The 21,308-nt window shown below is 46.6% G+C and overlaps 1 protein-coding gene across 4 annotated transcripts in view; it reads right to left on the minus strand.

Annotated features, from left to right (window-relative positions):
• LOC115073684 (signal transducer and activator of transcription 5B) overlaps positions 1-20,184 on the minus strand; it is a 226,170-nt gene extending 205,986 nt beyond the window's left edge. For all 4 annotated transcript variants that reach the window (XM_029572300.1, XM_029572301.1, XM_029572298.1 and 1 more), the window contains exon 1: positions 19,942-20,184. The gene's annotated coding sequence lies outside the window, so the exon portion shown is untranslated. The remainder of the gene's footprint in view (positions 1-19,941) is intronic.
• Positions 20,185-21,308: the final 1,124 nt, after the last annotated feature.

Consider the following 21,308-nt stretch of genomic DNA (forward strand, 5'->3'; position numbering starts at 1 on the left):
GGGGGAAAAAGAGGAAAAAAAAAAAAACAACCCACAGGCACAATGTGATTCAGGGCTGTCGCAAAGGGCAAGCAGGGCGGGCAACTGAGAGACCAAGGCATGCCTCACTGCCGTTCTGAGTCACAGTCTATGAGCACACACGCCTGAAAGAGGAGGTCCAGCAACTGCCCCAATATGATTTAAAATACATTGATGGTGCCCATATAATGAGCTTTACATGGAAGCTAACAATCTGGAGCCACATATGATGTTATTACCCCCAGTGCTTAAAGCACTACATTGGGTCTCAATCGAGGAATGTGAAAAATTCAAAATGGTGACCTTAGTTATTACAGGATGAGGATCACCCTTTAGTGAGCAGTACTGAACATTATGTTCCAACCAGGTCTTTATGCTCTGAAGGTTGTAATTTACTTCTGGTACCGCAACTTAGTTTTAGGACACAGCAGACTAGATCTAGGGCCTTTTCTCAAAATCACTCCAGCGCTCTGGAACACATTACCCCCCTTGAATTAACGTAATGGCAGCCGGCACAATGGGGAGGGTGTGCTTGAGGCAGACCTGCCCAATTAAAAAGGCGGATGGACTTCCTTGGGAAGCTGGAATGCAGGATAAGGGAAAGAGAAACTGAGCTCTTTTTCAATTTGACTTTTTTTTTTTTAAGTTTTCAAATGTTACACAGCAATTACATTCAGAAATAAAAAAATAGGAAAAAGGAAAACAAAGAATCAAAGAAAAATTAAATGAGAATATGTAACTTAGAGAGGCTGAACAATTTTTTTTAACCACCTCTTGCCAGAATAATCTCCTTAATCATCATTTGCCTTTTTTCCACATTTGAATTCCTATCAGCCAGTTAACCAAGGTCTCACCATTTACTGAAATGAACAGTGGGCTCAACCAAGCATCTCATGGTCTAACCAACTCGTACGCTCTCTATTTGCATCTTCCAAAAGTGTTCAGAAAGGGATACCAAGTTTCCCAGACATTATGCTCATTTTTCTGTCTGTCTGACCTCTCCATAGCACTGTATTCACATACTCTACCAATCAATCATGTCTGGGTCTACATTAACTTTCCATTTTGCTGCCCCTAAGACTCTAGCTGGCACTAATAGACATTTTATTATTTTTAGTTGGATAGCTTCCTTGTATTGGTTTATCTAAAACAAACAAAAAAACCCACACAACTTCAGGCATGCAAAGAATATCTTTTCATCTACTTCCATACACCACACACATTCTCTCTCTCATTTCTTTTACGCGGTCACTCTGGTCTCTGACTCCACCATTCAGAGTGGAATTCAGCTTATAGCTCATTAAAAAAAAAAAAGATAAAAATAAAACTGCATATATTGAAAAAATGTTTAAAATTGCCTTCCTGGCCTTGACAAGGCTGCCCAAGGCAGTAAACAGAGGTGATATGAATACATAATGCAAATGATGTCATGCGACATTCGCCCTTTACAGAATGCCACAAAAAATGCTACCTGATAGTGTTCCCTAGAATACAACAAATCTTCTAATCAACCATGCAACGAGGTTTATAACAACCCAAAGTAAGGGTTATGAAACAAACCACAATATTTACAAGAGACGTCATCAATTGGCAATATTTAAACAAGTAGCCCAAAAGTTCAAAACCCTGCATCTGCACTTCATGTTTGTTGACATTTCTCCTTGTCTGGTTGATGTTTAGCAGACAGGCAAAGCAGAAAAGGCTCCTCTTGTAAAACAAGATTATAATAATGTGTTGCTAGCCACAATTTTATGGCATTTTTCATTAACTGTACGTATGACACAGATGGTGGACAGCTTGGGGAGCCGAGGGGGAACTTCCCTGCAAGCGTTTTCCTGCTCATTTGAGCTTTCAGTTCAATCAGAACAAGGCCTGCACTGGAGCTACTTTGCCACCAACCATCATTTGCTGCCATTCATGGTTTCTTCGCCCAATCTAGCCCAGTAATTGCCTCCAATGACTTTCATAACAGAAAAGAAAATGAAAAATAAGAGAGCTTGGAACACGGTTCACTCAGGAAATCGGGACCAGTGCACTTTTATCCAGCCAGTAGGAGACACTGTTATACGATGGGTGCAGACTCCATCCCCAGAGCAGGAACACTGCCTCCACGGGTAACCCACCATCAGAAGCCAAACCCAGAAGGTCTAGGCCTCCTGCATGCGAGCACAAACCACGGCCGCTGAAACATCAGACTGGTCCAGACAACATTTTTAACCTAAAAGCTATCTGGTGGACTGCTTCTTATGTTTTGGATTTGTTTTTCGTCTCATCCCACCCCAAATCCATCTTGCATAAAATGCTTATGGATGTCTCATACAGTCAAGCTCCCCTGTTAATGGTTTCTGCTCTAAAACTGTTTGCCAGCGAAGAGCGGGGAGCTTCTGTGTGCAAATGAAAACGCATTTCAGTCTGTGCAACCACAAACTGGGCACCAGTGGTAACAAAGGACCATAATCATATTGTTCCCAGTTCTCCTTTCACCTAGGGAGCCCAACGTGCAGCTGCACCAGACATGACTACATGTAGGATTTCTGAAGCAGTGCATTAAATTGTAAAAAGCACACTGGAATTCAGCTTCAAATGAGTGACCCTGTGATCAATACAGACAGCTATCACCTGTAGCATGAAATTTCTAGAATGCACAAATATCTCCACAGCACTCCTAGAGGCCCAACGATCTCTGCACAATGATTACCATGAAAAATCAATAAGTACAATCCTACTCCCTCTGCCCCCCCGAGTTCCAACTGCTAGACAATTTCAACAAGCAATGGCACTATGGTAACAGGAAGTGTTCACGGAAGAGAGGCTTAGGTGTCTCTGTAAAACTATGGAATTACCATGGGAAAAATGCCTTGCCAAAGAGAACGACTTTCTACAAAAGGCCCTTAGAAGCTATGATGTTTACCCCACATCAGCGGTCGGAGTTGTGCAGATGCAAGACTTAATCAATGCAGATTGGCTTTCCCCCACCCACCCTCACTCTGCTCAGAACCTAAAGCAAGTCAATGGAAAAGAACAGCAGGCAGCAGCAAGATGCTTACTGGTATCCAGCTGGGCCAGAGTTGGCTTGCCCAATGCATCACAGGGGAACATCAGCACTGGAGAGGCCGGCATCCAACCTAAAACACCGCAACACATCAATGTTCGCTTAGGAACACGACAAACACCCTGTCAGGCAGCGGCACTTTCTCCTCCCATCTCATTGGACTCGCACACTTGGCCAGGAGTCTGTTAATCAGAGCGCATTACAGTTTTATCCCGTTGGGTCTAGGGACTCCTGTCCCTCTCACTCATAAGAAAAACCATAGCGGGTAAGGCCAAAAGGTCCATCCAGCCCAGCACCCTCTTTCCAACAATGGCCAGTCCAAGCCACAAGTAGCCAATCTCTGACAATTTCAAGCCTTTATTCATTCCTATAGCGGGACAAGCACGAGGGTCAGGCTTAAGAGTTTTGTGCCCATAAGCAGGGTTGGAGAACGGGTTATGGGAAACCCTGTACATCGGAAAGTGGAGGAAGTACCCTTCCCGTTCCCACTTCCCAAAGTGCCACATAGGTGCCCCTTTGAAATGGATTGCTGGAGTAGACTCCTCCTTGGCAACTGCCTATGTCGCCTATGCCTTAAATACAGGCCTGACAATCCCCCTGCCCCGCCCCCAATCACCAGAGGCCTAGGCTTCTGGAGCCCTGAGACCTGGAGACTCAGGGTTTTAATTCAACCTCCAGCAGGTGACCACAAGCAAGCCAGGAAACCTCCTCTCCCTGAGTTCCAGTACCGAGAGTAAGCCTCTTGGAAACAAGGGAGTTTTTCCCACTACCTGACTTTGTAATGTTTGGCCAGCTGCACTCACTCCAGGATGCCAGGGCTTCTCAAGATGCCACCCACTGCTATTCACAGCCCTGCTCCTAGGTGCACGCGCGGCGCACACAACACTAAGGCGACCCCTGCGGCGGGAAGCAGAAGAGCAGCGCCAGGAGATGACAGCAGTATTTATTTTTTGTAATCACATTTTTTTATGAAACATATATAAAACATACAAATCAGCTGTGTTACCATACTATATCAAAATCACAGAATGACATTAATAGTAATGTTAAGTATTCCAAATTCTTAGCCTATTTTATTTTCTCCCTCACAGATCCCCAACACCCCTTCCCCTCCCTCCCACCCAATTTCCCTTTTCAGGTACTGCCCAAATTCTCTCTCTGTAAATAGGTGTCCAAGACAAGTAATCATAACTGTTTTGTTTCTCAACAAGCGTCCTTTCATCTAGAACTGGAGCGCCACTTGTTGTACGGATCCCATTCAGCCTGAAAACCTGCCAATGTCTCGTTCCATAGTGCTTTCAGCTTTCCCATATAATTTACACTGTCCACGCGGCATGAGAGAGTCCATAGAGGGTAGGTCTTCTCTTGGAAAATGCGCAGCTACTTAAACATCTAGCCGCTACCAAGATTTGAACCATAAGTTTCTGCCGATTCGCTGGCCACTCATTTGGGATGATTGATAGCAAATACATTTTTTGGTCCAAAGGTAAAAGTAATTCCCATTATTTCAAAAAAAATCACCACTTTAACCTTATCCCAGAAAAGCTGAATTCTCCCACCAGACATGCCCAACAGTATCCCTGATCCACATTTCCACCAGTGCAAGCCAGAAACATTAGAATGCATTTTATGCCATCGAAATGGTGTCAAGTACCAATGAAAGATAACCTTGAAACTATTTTCTTTTATCAGAGCCGAAACGGAGCTTTTTGCAGCTCAGCCAAAACACTGAGCCCCTTCAAATTCTTCTAATTCTCCACCCAATTCCATTTCCCAGTCTCAAATGTGTTTAGGTTTATTACTCAATGCTGGCAATATTAACTTATAAATTGTTTTATAAATCAGTCCTATTTCAGATCCCTTTTTGTACAACAGCTCTTCAAATAAATTAAATGGCCTCTCTGTTCCTTGAAAAATAATTTTATTGGGCAGAAAATTTTTAATTTGAAGATAGCAAAATCTGTCTCTCTGTTAAGCCATATTTCCATACTAAATCTCCAAAGGCAATAAATAACCTCTTTAGAGTTGAGAAAATTGCCCCATGTTTCTCAATCCCATCGCTGCCCTAAAGGAAATGGGGCATCTCCCAAGCACAATATATATTTATTCACGCCAATAGGAGCAAGAGGGGAAAAATCCTGTGATCCTAGTAACAATTTCCTAAACGTTTCCCCAAATGTGACAAGAATGGGCGACAAACGGGTTTAGCTATTCGACCACATCATCTCCTTGGATGTGGTGCCCAGGTTAAGAGTTTGAAAATTATCTTCCCCCTATCAAAATCTGCTCTAATGTACTCCAGGATTTAACTTTGCCCAGTTGTGGCCAGCTCCAATTAGCCGAGCCGCTACACATCACAGCTTAAGAACAAGAACTGTCAGACCTCCCTGGTTCATCCTCTCGCCCCCCGCACCGATACAAAATTATACGGAAAACCCTTGGAGGGCAGCTATTCCAAATAAAGCTAAAAATCTGCTGCCGTAATTGCTTTATAAAATGTATCTGATAATGCAACTGGCAAAGTTTGAAATAAGTAAAAATCCACCTCGGCAATGCAGTCACATTTTCACTACTGCCATTCTGTTTAGCCAAGGCAGTGTACGGTTTGACCACAATCCCAGATCCTTCACCTTCTTAGGACATTTAAGGAGGTCGATTTAAGATGCGTTGCTCAGGCTAAATTGCCCACATGCACTTGTATGTGGGCTGCACGTGTGCAATGCGGATTTTAAAAACTGCGATTTATGTGCATATAGGGCCCGAGCAAAAAAAAAAAAAAAGAAAAGGGGGCAGGGCATAGGGTCTCCGGGACGGGGCCCCCAACTGTTGTGCACGTAACTGGATTTAAAACTGGAGGGTGCAGCAGCTCGCTAACCGCGTAACTTTACTGCCGCTCCCGATGAGAGGGGCAAGTCTGCAGATCTCACATTCTTGGGCTTGTGCGACAGGGTGAGGGGGGGGGGGGGGTCTGGATCAATTGGTTTGCATGCAGGATGAAGAACCAGAGGGGTCTGGATGTCCTTGAGGCTGATGGAGAAAACTGGTGGAGTAACTGGAAAAGCTGGGAATATCCCCCCGCATGAGAATGTTTTAAAATCTGCTTACCTACATGCATTAAAGCCAGCAAAGACTTTGGAAAATACGAGGAGTGGGTTTCCTCAAGTAACTTCTTAAAATTAGGAGCATACTTTAGGTGAGGTAGGCGTATTTCAAATCATACACAACCACGATTTAAAATTCAAGCGTATCTCCGCATGCATGCGTGCTCATTTTCAAATTAGCCCGTAAGGGTTTACAATTTTCTTTAAATAAGTGCTTCCACTCCTAGCATATGCTCACCCCCTAAATATCTTCTTTTTTTCTCTTTCTTCCATTGGAATGGGAATGATAATTTCAGCATTTCCACTTGCTCCACAAGTATGTTACCGTTCAATATTTCAGATTTTCCCATATTGTCCCAAAAGCCAGACACCCTGCCATAGACTTCCTAATCCCTTACTAAAATGCGGCAGGGTATTTAAACCCCCGCCACGCTCCCAGCTGATGCCTTTGCAACAGGTACCCTGCTGTGCCTTGCCTTCAGTGCGTGTTGCTCTCCTGCTCTTTGTCCTTGCCATACCTCCATGCTCCAGTTCCTTGCCCTGGCCCTTGACCCTGCTCTTCCTTCCATGGTCTCTCCTCTTCTAATTGTCTCATGAAGTTGACCTTGCCTACATACCTGTCCTGCCTGCCCTGTCTTCTGCCTGGATACCCATCCTGCCTGATCTCTGCCTGCATACTGACACTGTTTACCTTCTGCCTGCCTGACCTGGGCCTACCTATTGACGCTGCCTGACAACTCTAGAGACCATCGCCTGCCCTGGAACCCAAGGGCTCAACTTGTGGGGAAAAGGGATTGGTATAGGTGAAGCTCAGACCTAGTCCCAATCTTGAGCGTGTCTGCCTACTGTCGGCATGGGCCCAGCTGGTTCAACTGCTAGGCTGCAACCACCGCACCACAGGCTAAGGACTCGCATCCAATGCAGACTTATTCCACACAATGCCACCAGCACCAGATTACTGCTAATTAATATTCATATAATTGTAATCAGAAATTGCATTTTAACTCAGTAAAACAGGAAGATTGCATCTTGAACTCCTGCTGCCAGTGCATTAGTAAAAAAGTGTGATAATGGGGAGTGCCAGAGAAGTCTTATCTCTCTCTCTCTCTTTTGCTGTCTGGGTGGAAGGGGATGGTGTTATGATGCTGCCACTGATGGGCGGTGGAGCAAGCGATGTCCACAGCAGATAATGACATGGGTGTAGGGTTACTACTTGGCTCCAAGTCTTCAAGAACCGGCTGGGCAAGCCCTAATCTAAGCTTGTCCCAATGTGCTGCGAAATCTGTATCCTGGTTCGATTTTGAAACTGAGCACTACATAATACCACAGGCCATTTGAAGAAAGGACTTATCCAGGGCCTGATTTAATAAGGTACATTTGGCAGAGTGCACAATTTAACCGCAGGTTTGCATATATCTTTTGTGCACAAATTTTACTACCGATTGCAGCAAGGAGTTTTACGTACAACAATGTGCATACACATTAGCACCTTCTCATGCAAATCCCAAGCTAATGACGGCATTAGCCCCAATGCTGGCTCACCTCATGTTTTCTTAGTGCTGGAAATTTAACTCCTAGCCCGAGGTGGAATAAAGTTTCCAGGGCTAATGTTAGTCCACGAGCAGATGCTAGAGTTCCAATGGCAGGACCTATAATTGGGATTTTCTGCGCAGAAAATATGATTTATGCACACAATAATTGCTTTCTGAACTGAAAGCATTTTTGGAACACAAACCATATTTTGTGTACAAAAATACATGTTTTTATACATGCTAAACATTTACACACATTTTCAGGTTTGTTTGCATTTTTTTTACCTCCCGCTGCAATAGCATACCATTAGCTTACTACATCAGGAGTTAAAAAAACCCAAAAAAAAGCATGTGTGTTGTGAAACTGTGTGTGCTCTGAATTTCAGCCATCAGTTTTAAAGCTCAGCTTATGACATCAGCCCCACAGTCCTGAAAGGTCAAGGATGACATCATCTTTGGATTATTTGTATATATCGGTCCAATGAAAAGTATCACAACATATAAAAGTGATTTTTTTTATGCATTTATATATCCAGTCACATGAATTTAGAATAAAAGAAGCAGGATTTTACAACAGCAAAATTAATTTTCTACGAATAGGTATCTGATGCACGTTACCTTGTGTTTTGTCTTTTTAAATCCCGTGTTCTCAAACATTTCAGGTGAGACCAAGTGAAACATTTAATATTAAATGTACACAATCCATCCTCAATTAGGTAATGCCCCTTTTAAAGAATCCAGCACCCACAGTACCTTCGGTATCTCATTTGCCCATCGAGACAGAGGAATATTTTCCGCATGAATGGAGAAGGCTGTGCTTGTGAGAACAGACAGGCAATGCTAACAGCCCCCCCCCCCCCCCTAAGGCATGATCTGTCTGCCTGAGCTAAGGATTTGATACAGACCCCGACCCCCCCCCCCCCCACCTTCCTGAATGCCGTGTGGCAAGAGCACAACCCAACAAAACACAAAGAAGCTGCCAGGGCCCTGGGGCAGGATTAACAAGAGTGCTTTGCAAAGTGCAAAGCGAGCAGGAGAAAGTAAATAAACGCTGCCAACCTAACGTTTAAAAACATTATTTAAAACCAGACAGCATAGGATTCTTATTTTAAAAAAAAAGCAGTAAATAAGAAAGGCAGAAGGATGCACAAGACCTTTATAGTATCAGGTACTCTCTCTAGTATACAGGGAAACAAAACAGTTGCAGACATCTACCCAGAGCTGTCAGCTGAGCAGGAATCATAAGTCCCTAGTCTACAAAACACCTGAGCGAGGATCGCCGTACTGAGAGGAAGGCAGCACGGGGGGGGGGGGGGGGGGGAGATAAAACATTCAGTTCTGTCCTGTGAATGTTTACTCCCATGCAGGTCTTCCAGGCCTTTCAAACTCTGTGACAACAAGGCCTACGCGCATACAATATCACCGGGAAAGAGAGGGGGGCCGCATCCTCCCGACCGATTTAATAGCTTCATGGCCTAGGAAGAAGCAGCAAGCCCCAGTCACTCCATGCAGCAGCAGCGCTGCCTGAAGTAAAACTGATAAAGCAGGAACTGCCCGACATCTCACTGCAGCCGACGAGAGAGAGAGTTATGAGCTGACGCAGCATTCCACATTGTAAACAGGACCTTTCTGCTAGTTATGTTCTAAAAGAGGAAAATCTTATCCGCACGTATTTTTTTTTTTCATGGTATTTACTGGGCGCCCTGATACTCTCCTTTGCAGTTAAAAATCATAGTTGCATGTCAGATATTAATCGTGCTTATGCACCTTCCCAGAGATTTTCTGCAGATATTGTGTCATCTCAGGTGGCCAAAAGCAGGAAACAGGACTGAAACACAATGGCATTCACAAGGACAGGAAGAAGGGGGGGGGGGGGGGGGAGGAGGAGCTCAGGTTTTCTTTACCCATCTTTAGTCAACAGGAAAGATGCACCATGCATTACCCGGAGACTGAAACCTGCACTCAGACGAGGAAATGTTGATAATACAACTTGTAAACCAGAAAGGCTGCCGCACTGAACCCCCAAACAAGCAAAATCCATGACAAGAGTATCACTGGTGCCGGACAGACAGCGTCGCGTGCGTACCGATACGACACAGCCTGTGAGGACTGAAGGACTTTACTTGTCTTGTGACTGAAAGCTTTATACCAGGCAGTAAAAGGGAAGTTCATAGCTGCACTATTTACTTTTCCTGAAACAGGAGGGAGTGGGGGAGAAAGATGAAAAACAGGAAAAGTGACCCCTCTTTTACAATAAACTATGCATTCTTCACCAGAGCAGCAACACGGGGGAAGGAGGGTTGGGGACCATTTAGGGCAAAAGAGAAACACAGAATGCGACAGCAGATAAAGATTGCAAGGTACATCCGGTCTCTGCCCTTCTTCCTACCCACTACATTTCCACAGAGACTGCTCAGTCTCCAGCTATACATTTATTTTCTTGCAACTAAGAATCTTCTGAGTTTATCCTGTGCTAAAAAAAAAAAAAAAGTTACTCTCTTTGCTGCTATCACCTCCCTGAGGACGCCGTTCCAGGCATCCACCCCCTTTTCTGTAAAGAATTATTTGCTTATGTTACCCCTAAGGTTACCATTTTAAGTCTCACTTCTTAGTTTTCTTTACTAGAACTTCCTCTCTCCATCAACAAGTGGACATGAATTAGCCATTATGTGCGGGAGACGTCATCCGATGGCACCAAAATGGAACCAACTCTCAGAGTCGGTAAAAGTCTTTACTGAGCATGTGCAGGAGTTCTGCCTCGTGAGTCGCTCAGTCTTTCTGCATCAAAGCTATGGCACGGACGTGTCCCAGTCTCTCTCTATTGACCTAATGCATTGCTGCTTTTTTTTTTTTTTTGCCATTGCCTCAGTAGCCCCTCAAACATAACTTTCCAGTTCTTAAAAAAGAACAAAAAAAAGAAGTACAAATTAAGATGAGCATGGAGAAGCCCAAGGCCGAGAAGCCCATGCTCAGCGGCTTCAAGATCTATATCTGCAGATACCAGATATCCATTACGAATGGATGTCATCTGCTATTACTACCTGGGCCCAAAAGCTACAGCTGTGGTTGGATGTCCTAGGGCACAGCGGCACTGGGCCTGGAAGATGGGGGCCCTAAGGAAGGTGCTAGTGGGAAAGAATCCCATGTCCTCAGCAAGAGGCTGAACCATTCCTCATCTAGAAGCAAGGCTTCATAGAGTCCTCGACACAGGAAGCTGAGGTGAGAATCCTCCCCAATTCAATCCCGCATGCACAGAAAGGCACCGGTACCCAGATCCACCTCAGTCAGGGGCTGACCACAGCGAAGAAGCCTGCAGCCCCAAGAAGAATGCCCAGACAACATGAGGGACTCCTTTTGGGGGGCCTTCTCCTCAGAACCATCAGCGCAAGGCTCTGGGAGCAGACCCCTCCTTGTCAGCACAGGTCCCTTCATCCTTCATGGCACGGAAGATTACCATGGCACTGAGACATTTGTTTTACCCAAACCCAGGGCTAATAAAGGACACAGCCCATGTTCTCGGCACAGAGCTCACACTCTAAGGCACAGCTGCCCCACTTGGCATGATACACCAAGGCGCCATCAGTTATACTGGACCAGAGGGCTTCGGCACTTAAGCCCGGGAGTTCTGCCGCTGAGTTTAAGACATAGTGGCAGCCACAGCTGGTGCTACCAATGGACCAGAGCTCTATTCGACGGAAGTTACAATACAACCAGTTCACAGTGCCTTAGAAGCAGTCACTGCCACAGCACAGAGTTCCTCCACGGCTCTATAGACCACCCTTGGTGATGACAAACCAAATCAGGGTTTCTGGAGGTGTCTTTTCTGCGGCTCCAGCACAGAGGGGTCTCCGGTCCACGGGGCCCAGCTATCAGAACTAGTGAAGAATTTCTTTGCCTCCTTAAGCCCTAGAAACTAGAAAGGGAAACCATATCCTCTCCTGTCCAACACAGAGGAAATTTTCTCACATACTGGAGCCACCCAAGGTCCCACATTGATGCATGCTTCTCTCCAAGCGCTTCCGGAGAAAAGAGCACATCCTCACCATGAAGTGGTGACACTTCTCATTTTGGGGAGTGTCCTCATGAGTTGGAAAGGGATGAAGCCAACTCTGTCCATTCTCAGTTCTTACCAAATATTTCCTCCTTAGAATAACGTCAGTAAGGCCTGACCTGGTCCTCCTCAGACACATGCCTGCCACGGAGTATGTGGATCCTCTGATTCATTTGTACACACAGGGCCTTCAATATGGATTATCAGCCTTTATCCCTCCAAATCTCGGTGACCCCCAAGATAAGAGCAGTGGTGGATGAATCTGGAGTTTCTGAAGGTCTGCCTTTTATTGTGTGTTCCATTGCATCAACTGACTCTAGCTAACGATGCCTCCACCAAAGGGTGGAGATGGGGGAGAGCACACTGGTACACTGTGGACCCAGGGATCATGGATCCTGGTGGAGAATCAGTCACAAATCCAAACTGGAGCTACGAGCCATGTTCTATGCCCTATCTTTCACCTTCAAATAGACTTCGTTTTTGGGTACTTGCCAGGTTCTTTTGGCCTGGATTGGCCACTGTTGGAAACAGGATGCTGGGCTTGATGGACCCTTGGTCTGACCCAGTATGGCATTTTCTTATGTTCTTATGTTCTTTCAGGAAGAGAACCTTGAACCAGACAGACAACCAGGTGGCCACATTCACATAAATAGGAATGAACAGGCTCTTTCGCATTCTGTCAAGAAGTCCTCCAAATCTGGTCTAAGATCTTTTGGTGCAGATTCTGCACAGCCTCTACTCCAGTCTTTATTTTGGGGAGACAATATTCAAGTGAAGTCTCACCAGCAATTAGTATGGAGGCAGCTGTCGTCTCCTTCTTTCTACAGGTTCTACCTATGTATCCTGGCATTCCTCTGGCTCTTGCTACTGCCTTGTTCTAGTTTAGCCACCTTGAGATCAAATGAGCAACAAAACAGGAGCAGCACAATCATATTTACTATCTCCCCCCACCTCCACCAGCACAACCTTTTAGATTTTTGTGTTCCCCAAATGTATGACTGCACCTTTTTTTTGTACTAAATCTTAGTTGCTAATCTCTTGGACCATTCCTCAAACTATCTTTAGGTCACTCCTCACTTCTTCCACTCCATCTGGAGTGTCCACGCTATTACACATCTCTATCTTTTGCAAAAGAAAAAATAAATAAGATTAACCGAGGGGGAAGAGGAGGGGTTATATAATGCTTTGAAACTCTACAAATGGAGAAATTACTTACCTGATAATTTCGTTTTCCTTAGTGTAGACAAATGGACTCAGGACCAATGGGTATAGTGTACTCCTGATTGCAGTTGGAGACGGATCAGATTTCAATCTGACATCAGCCCCTAGAACATATACCCCTGCAGGAAGTGCAGCTCTTCAGTATTCTTCTCGAAAAACATTGTGGATATGTGTTTGACTGACTAATTTGAATAACTTGATTAACTTGAACTGGTTGAATTGGCTATTGCTGGAGACCGCCAGTGCCCTCAACCGAGAAACGTCGACACCCAGTAGGATGGGTGTCCTAGATGAAGGAAAGCATGGCTTACCCTTGAGTCACTCACTCCCGGGGATGTCCCCCGAGAATTCCATGAGTAATGGCTGCTGTGGGTGGGATGCTGAGTCCATCTGTCTACACTAAGGAAAACAAAATTATCAGGTAAGTAATTTCTCCATTTCCTAGCATGTAGCAGATGGACTCAGGACCAATAGGATGTATAAAAGCTACTCCCGAACCAGGTGGGAGGCTGCCCGTGACCCACTTAGTACTGCCCTTGCAAATGCTGTGTCGTCCCAAGCCTGAACATCCAGGCGGTAAAACCTGGAGAACATGTGGATGGAGGACCATGTCACCGCCCTGCAGATCTCGGCAGGTGACAGCATCTTGGTTTCCGCCCAGGACACTGCCTGGGCTCTAGTAGAATGGGCCTTGACTTGTAAATGCGGTGACTTGCCTGCTTCCACGTAGGCCACCTTGATGACTTCTTTGATCCTGATGAGGGCAAGTGGGCTGTGTTGAGAGTGAGGTGTGATCACTTTATCCTCGCGCCTTGGACCATGTTGTTCGAGAGGCGTCAAGGTGAGCTTGAGCTTCGGGGAAAGCTTGCATGAAGAGCCACGTCTTTAGGTATTTCTTGAAGGTAGGGTGACTAGGTTCTTGCCGTAGATCTGGCGGAAGAGTATTCCATAGAGTAGGCCCTGCTGTTGATAGTGCACGATTTCTAAGGGATGATTTGGCAGGGGGGGGGGGCATACAGGGAGCCTTTGTAAGCACTCCTGACTGGTCTGTCTGAAGTGTGTGGACGGAATTGATTACTGAGCTTGAGAAGGGCGATATTGTGGATGTCCTTGTGGATCTTAATGAGAACTTTGAAGGAGATACTTTGAAGTAAACTTTGAAGTAAATACATGCGTGTCAGTAGAGGAGAGCAGGCCGCACCTGGATTTGCAATAGTGGAAATGCACTTCCATGCCACGCTCCAAGCCTGAACATTTTAAAAGTGGTTTTAAATGATGCAGATCTGCTATGACAGCCAATCCATAAAGAGCGTACTGAGCTGCTAAAGACAACATCTGCTGACCAGGAAAGGAATCAGATTAAGGTTTAGCTATGCTAGCTGGCAGCGAAGAGACTATGCCAAACCGCAGCGGGAGCATGGGGTTGAGGGTCTGAGCACCCGTTTTCAACAGGGATACCAAAAATGTTACAAAACTCATGAAAAGAAAAGAAAAAAAAAAGCAGGTTACTAAGCTGGAACATGACTGACATATTGCTGAAAGATTGTCCAGGATAAAGCTATTTAACTTAAGGGGGGAGGGGAAAATGGATGAGGGAGTGATTAAAGTGACACTAAATATACAAATAGAACCCCCACAGAGGTCTCCCAGGAGACCCTTTCATCCCAGCCACATAAAGCAAAAGCAGAGCCATCCTTCCAAGCTCAGGGGAAAGAGATTTCACCACATTCTGAGCTTTGCACTTGTGCCGCGAGTCCACTTGGAGATGCAGAAATTAAGATCAATAAGTAAATTGAAGTTGGAACCTTTTTATTGGCCTAAATACATTTGTGATCGGCTTGCAAGAGCCTTATGCTCTCTTCACCAAGCTGTAATGACCCTGCTGAAGGCAGCATAGCCCCCCAAAGCTAGTCAACACATTTATGAAGTTAGTCCAATTAAAAAAAAAAAAAAAAAAAAAAGGGTTATCCCCTACAACTTTTTTCCTGCAGTTTATTTCAGCCACCTTCAGAGGAAGGGGATTCTTTATTCAAAACGACAGAACATGTTGTCACAGTGCTCTAAAAATACAAATAAGAGAAAATCCCTGTTCCACAGAACTTTCGGTCTAGTCAAGGCACAGAAGCTACAGGAATTGTATTTATTATAAAAAAAAAAAAGTGGTTAAAATCAATAAGACAAATCAATAAGTTTAAGAGATAAAAAGCAGCCTCAAGAAGATGGTCTTTTAGGCAGAATAAAAGTATGGCCATTAAGTAACTAAAAAATGTAAGATGGACAAGTTTCTGTATGAAAAATGTGACCAAGGACATGAGAACAGTCTAAAGCAGGGCTTCCCAAACTATGAGTTGGGACCCCAAATGGGGGTCACAAAACCTTCAGCTGGGGGGGGGGGGTGTGTGTGTCACAGGTTCCTCAAACAGCTGTGCTCTTCGGGTGCCAGCAACATTAATAGCGGAAGTTAGCATGAGGCCTGTGAGCCAGCACACACTAACAGGCCCTGCAGTGATTCCACCCTCCCATGAGTTTCCATGGTAACGGGAAAGGCCTGTGAGCCAGCACACACTAACAGGCCCTGCAGTGATCCCACCCTCCCATGAGTTTCCATGGTAACGGGAAAGGCCTGTGAGCCAGCACACACTAACAGGCCCTGCAGTGATCCCACCCTCCCATGAGTTTCCATGGTAACGGGAAAGGCCTGTGAGCCAGCACACACTAACAGGCCCTGCAGTGATCCCACCCTCCCATGAGTTTCCACGGTAATGGGAAAGGCCTGCTCGAGGAGGGATCAGAGCCTGCAAACTTGCACTGGGGCTCAGGCCTTGTGCTGATTTTCATTACTAATGCTGCTGCCACCTGCAGATCACCATCGGGCTTGGGAGCAGCCATGAGGGTGGACTGAATGCGCATAGGCCAGTGGAGACTGCCACTGCTCCTCTCTTTCCACACAGCACAACCGTTGAACTTATCCAAAATAAAAATTTTGCCCCTTTCGGCTGCCCGCCCTCTTTCCCCCCCCCCCCCCATCAGCTGTCATCCAACTGTGACCCAGGGCCAAAGGAAAATGTTGCTGCTGATCCTGGCAGGGAGGCTGCTTGTAGAAGGAATGGATCAGATGCAGGAGGGTTTTGAGGGTTCAGTCCGCTAGAGAGGGATTAGTGATGGAGGCTGAGAGAAGAGGAATATCAGAAGGCCAACCGGGGAAGAGGAGTTGGGGGATGAGAGAAATGAGGCTGGGAGATTGGAGAGAGAGGATGGGAGATGAGATTGAGGAGGGAATGGGAGATAGGGCAAGAGAGAGGGGATGACAGAGGATCAGCAGGTGGTTAAAAAGGACTTGGGGGGAGAGAGAGAAGCAGCTAGGGGGATATGAAAATGGCTGGAGATGGTGAAAGGGAATGGGCTGGGGAGGTGGAAGGGGCTGGGAGATGTAAGGAGGGGCTGAGGATGAAAAAGGGGTTCTGCTGGAGGGGAGGAGGTTAAAGCCCTCTAGAAAGGATAGAGATTAAGAGAATGGATCGACTGGTGAGGGTGGAGGTTGAGAGGCAGAATCAGCCTGGAGTGCAGGTAGGGTGCAGTGACCATTGGGGGGGGGGGGGGGGGCAGCATCCTTACTAATTTGTTTTGGTCGTTTTTGGACGTCATATGAATTTTCAAGTCATACTGGCTAAAAGTTTAGGAAGTCCTGCTCCAAAGAAAAGTGCTGATCCAGGGACTTAAAATGACAGCCATAGCTGGGGGTCAGGAAGTAATTTTTTTTTTCACTGCTGAATCAATTACAGATACACCACAGTGAGTGAATTTCTCTTCCCCAGCTTCTCCTGGATCACATGGAGAGATCACCACCAGACAATTAGAAGTACAATGAACTACCTATGCAATGTTAGACTGAACCAGCAAGCAGTGCAGGCTTTCAACAGATCCCAGAAATAAGTCAGTGTTTTTATGCATTCTGAGCCTAGTCCCTTTTCATAGCTAAAGACAGCAGTCAACCCAACAGTTGACGGCCAAAGAAATTATTAAGACACCCCCCCTTCCCCAAACAGCAGCATTAGAAAGCCTACATGTGTGCAGGTGAGAAATCCAGCAAGCTCCATCTATAATAAGAGGGTTGGCCATATGAGCTCGGGGACATGAGGGTCTGCTTCCCAGACAGGCTGGCAGCACTTACCACCCCTGGGTGGATGGAGGGAGTCATAGCCATTACACAATGGGGATGCCTAGTGGCTGGGATTTAGGGACCATGACTGCAGGGTTCAGGAAAGAGCCCTGACGGCCAACATTTGGCTAAGGCCTATCACTGCAGCAGCACAGCAGCAGGTCTGGTACAGACGCTGGACAACAAACTTATTGTTCAAAGTGGAATTCCCCACTACTCACCCCCAATGATATTTTTTTTAATTCACTAAAAACCAATGGCCCTCTCTTGTTTTTGTTCACATACGTCAAAATCACAACGACTCTTGTAGCTCTTATATTCCGATAGGTACAGCAAGGCCTCCAAGTCCCATAACACACTGGGTTTTGTTAGTTAATAAGTATTATACACATATTTACATTTGCAGAAAGGTCTCATCAAATACCTGTAGCACCCAGGTCTGTTACAGGGATAAACCATATTCCTATCATAGTCTGATATTTGCCAAGAGTTTTGAACAAAGAACAGCCGAGAGCCCTGAAGGTAAATCATTGGGTTTTCTCATAGACAATGGGTAATTGTGGCTAATTGCATGCTTGATGGGTAAAACATACCTAGCTCCAACCTTCGCCTATTTCAGAAGCTGCTGCCTGCAAAATCTTATTTAAAAAAAAAAAAAAAAAGTGCAGTTTCTATTTCAGCAATAGGACACAACAAGGGTGTGTCTTCTGCTGTAAACACTGCACAACACAGGTGCAACAGGAGGTGCCAGACATTGGGAGCCTCAGTGCAGCTTGGCAATTCAGGTATTGTAACACCATCGCAAACTGTATCTGTTCACTCAGCTTCAAACAACAATAAAAAGACCTAAAAAAAAAACCAAGCTTAGAAACAATGTTTCACTTCTTTCTCTATTTGATGCAATCAAAGTTTACCCTACCGTTTAGTCAAATGCCCCCCTCCCCCGCTTGGCAACTTTGCAGACATGTTACAGTCTCCAAAGAGACACTTAAGCCACGGGCACGAAGTCCAGGGGGAAGGATACCGAAATAATGCAGAATTGCACCAAAAGCCTCTGCATAATGACACTTAAGGATCTAACTATGCATGCACACTAAAGAGAAGAGACATGGAGGAACATAATGTGCAGTAGAAGCAAACCTTTCTTTTTTGTATCAAGAAATGTCTACATGAAAGAGGGTACACTGGGAAGCAATTCCTCACCAGTGGGGTGGTGGATGCCTGTAATGGCCTTCCTGTGAAGATGGAGAAGGCAAAAAAAACAAAACTGTTACAGAATTCAAGAAGGCCTGGGATAAGCACAGAAGAGCCTCTGTAGTCAAGTGAGTTAGTTGGGCTTTAGGGTCCCGATCTGCCCGTCATATTCGGGCCTCAGCAGGGCGCAGCGAATGTAAAACGGAAACGTTCTGGTGGTTTTGTTTTCCCAGCATCCACCTAATCTCACATCACCGGGTACCATGTGAATGCCCAACACAGGCGAGACATTTGTGGTCGTCTCCATCCAACAGAAATCCTTTTATCTCTGGGCAACACGAGTGCATCTCGCCTTGTCACGCCCCAAAACCCCCGTCGAGAAGTGAGAGGCACCGACGACATATTATACCCATAGAAACCAACCTTTGAAAAACCCTACACACCACCTTTGCTGAAATGAGCCCCGAAGAGCAACGCAACTAAAGAAACAAAACAAAAAACCAAACCCTGCTACCCCCCCCGTCTGCCAGGCTCTGATCTCAAGCAAGCAGGATTGGAAAGCGCATGCCATCCCCACAGTTATTTACGTTTCGCACGCGTTTCAAGTCAGCACGGCCTTTGCAAACATATAGCAGCAAATAAGTAAGTTCTAAAGAAAATAAATAAATAAAAACCCATCTCACAGACTGAGAGACTGTCTGGGTATCCTCCCCCGCTCCCTTGTTTACATTCCCACACCAGCAGACCGGGCTCTCTCCTTTCCCCACCAGAATCGCCCTGTCCAAAACAAGACCTCTCTGCGATCCCCCTTCTCCTCCTCCTCCTCTTCCCTCAGCCACCACGTTAGCCTCATTTTTTGACACACCCACTCCCCACCGGAAAAAAAAAAAAAAAGTGTTTTACATACTAGAGCAAGAATCCCTCACACTGTATGCATTTAGAAAGCAGCTCAGAAAAGGCCGGATCCTGCAGTTTAGGAGCGATCCCTTGCCGGGAATGAACAATATTTGTCTAAACCTGCGGCGGGCAGGGCGATGGGACTTCGGGCCGTAGCTGCAGCGAAACCGTCAAGGAGAATCGGGAGGGTGGAGGGAAGAAGGGAAAGGACAAATCCGTGCTTTAGCTAGAGTGTCCCCTCCGCTTCCCCACTAATTGCGTGGGGGGGGGGGGAAGTATTCGGCTACTTTATTTGCTTGCGTTTACACAGATTCCCCCTTCCCCCTAAGAGCCTGGGGCCCCCTTCCGCTCCCCACCCCTTTCCCTCCCTTCAGCTCACCGCAAGGGCACAACAAAATAACACACAAGAAACTCAAAGCGAACACAACAACCACCCCCCTCCCCCGGCCATCAGTGCAACGTGTGCCTCGCCCCCGCCCCCTTCAGGTAACTTAGCGAAGGGGGGGGGGGGCAGGGAGCGGCTGTCCGAACTGTCATTAAGCACGCTCATCGTCGCCGTCGCCCCCCTTGATTTCTGCGCGCACTTTCTGCGCTTTTACCGTCCTTTAATTTTCAGAACCAGGGAGGGAATTACTAGGGTCGGGCTTTCCTCCCCTCCAACAAGCCAGCGGCGGCCTCCGACCCCCAAGCCCGCAATGGGGGTGGGGTTCCCCTACCTTCTGCTCGGAGAAGAGCTGCTCCAGCTGCCGCCGATGCACGGTTCGCCGCACCTCCCCCGGGGACAGGGGACAGGGAAGGAGGGTCGGGGGGGAGGTAGGGAGGGGAAAGGGGAAGAAAGCCGAAGGAAGGTGTCCGCCCCCGACTCAACGCTTCGGCCGCCGTTTTGAGCCTGGTGCGTGGCGGGCTGCGCACTCTGGTTTCTCTCTCGCCTGTTTGGTCGCTCGTGAGGGAATAGGAGATTACAAAAAAAAAAAAAAAAGCACACCAGAGCGACCCCTCCCCCTCCTCCGGGCCTGGCGGCAGCGCGAGCCACGAAACAGCTCGCGCACAGGGCTCCGTAGCGCCGCCTCGTGCCCGCATCGGGCACGCAGAGGGAGGGCAGGGCCTCGCGACCCCCACCCCCAGAAGAAGAGGAGGGGCCTCGCGCTGCCCTTCCCGTCCTCTGTGCTGTCAGGCGCGTGCGCGGTGGTCTGCAAACTTCCGCGATTCTTTGGTTTCTTTGGGAAGTTTTGCCGAACTGGAAAAGGGGGGCGCCTGAACGGGTTGTTGGAATAGGTTGTGCCCTGCGGAAGGGATTAAGAAAGATCATTGTAATTTTATTCTATAGAAAAACATTAAAATAAATAGTGACTGCTCGTACCCCATATTAAAAACAGTGCCGGAATTAGCCGAACTATGAAGAAACCAAATACTCAGGGCCATGAGCTGGCGCTCTAACACCTCTTCACTGCTGCCCTCTCTGGCCTTGCCTAATGGGTTTCAAAATCTTAACTCCAACCCAGATTAAGCGAGAGAAGGTGGTTAACTATAAGCACAAACTGGAAAAGGTGTGTAAGAAACGTGCCTTCAGCCTGAGGATTTTGTTGGCAGTACAACACTGTTGAAGTAAAAAGGATCCTTAATGGCAAGTGAATAGAAATTAAGAACCAGAAAGGCAGTTACAACTTTAAATACGTTTATTGGGTAGATTGGACGGGCCATTGTGGTTGTTACTATGAAATGCATTTCCTCCAGAGGGACCAGAAGTGCAACCCCATTCTTCAAGAAGTTGTGAACTGGAGCACTCTCTGTTTCCCTCCCTCACCAACAGAAGTGAGAGAAAAGAACAGAACGGGGGAGGGACACAGAAATAGGTCTTTACCTACTTGTAAGAGGACCCCCTACTCTCCCCAAGCAGTCTGACTCAGTGCAGGCGGACAGGTTACTGGTGGTGGTAGATTGAGGAATCGCCAAGACCGCAGAGCCCTGCAGGAAGAACAGCTCTGGACAAACACCTCACGCTGGAGGAACTGCAGCGGCTCACCACAGTCAGACAGGACCCAGGGCTGTGACAGCCTTAAAGCAGCAGTGGCTCCAGCTCTGG

This window comes from Rhinatrema bivittatum, chromosome 12, assembly GCF_901001135.1.
Source record: "Rhinatrema bivittatum chromosome 12, aRhiBiv1.1, whole genome shotgun sequence".
NCBI lineage: Eukaryota > Metazoa > Chordata > Amphibia > Gymnophiona > Rhinatrematidae > Rhinatrema > Rhinatrema bivittatum.